Genomic DNA, 897 nt, shown 5'->3' with positions numbered 1-897 from the left:
CTGTATCCATTTTTATTTCGTACAAAAGAAAAAGGGTGAGCTGCCTCCCAGGGCAGAACATTTGATTTGCACAGAGAAATCTGCAATCCAGGCCATGGCGGAGAGGACTCTTTCATCCCTCGCCATGGTGTCTCACGGAGCATTTGGCTACCTCTGCTGCTCCTCCTGAAGCCAGCTCCTCAGTGTGTGCGCCCCTGGGTAACACTGAGCCCCATGGTTTGGGAGAGCCCTCTGTTTTTGCACTTAACCTTGAGTGTGGCCCCACATGAGCCTTTCTGCCTTTGCTTTTTAACTCTTCAGTAAGTGTGAGGTGAAGCTTTCACAAATCCTAGAGGGGCTGGTGATGGAGTCTGGAACAAGCCCAAGAAATCTGGGTGGCAAGGAAAGATGCATGAGATAGACAGCAAAGGGAAAAGGCTCACGCTACTCCTGTAGACTTGAAAGTAACTGCTTATATCTGGGGGTACAGGACAAAAGGGCAAACATAGGCTTTCACAAAAGGAGAGGATGAAAATAAGCTCTATCACAGCACCCAGGCATTCAAGTCCCCTTTTTTTGGCCTGAGTGTAACCTCGTGTTGTGGTCTGCAGAGCAGGGAGGGATGCACTTCAGGAGAAAGTACCTAACAAAGTGCATTACATCAGCGGGTGGTGATGTCTGTCCCCAGAGCATCCACTAGGCTCCCGGCCCCTCACACCATTCCTGCCCCTGCTCAGAGACTGGCCACCCTTCCTGGCTGCGGACCAGCCTCCTCTCCTGGGCAGCTCCTTTTCCCCTCAGCTCCGAGAGTCTCCTTCCCTGAGATTCTACTTAGCTGGATCATTGAGCTTATTAGATGCATGTAATGGACTGAATTGTGACCCCCCCTTATTTGGTAAATGCTCCCCCACCATGTGA

Source organism: Myotis davidii, unplaced genomic scaffold, assembly GCF_000327345.1.
Source record: "Myotis davidii unplaced genomic scaffold, ASM32734v1 scaffold194, whole genome shotgun sequence".
NCBI lineage: Eukaryota > Metazoa > Chordata > Mammalia > Chiroptera > Vespertilionidae > Myotis > Myotis davidii.
This window is presented reverse-complemented; position numbering follows the sequence as displayed.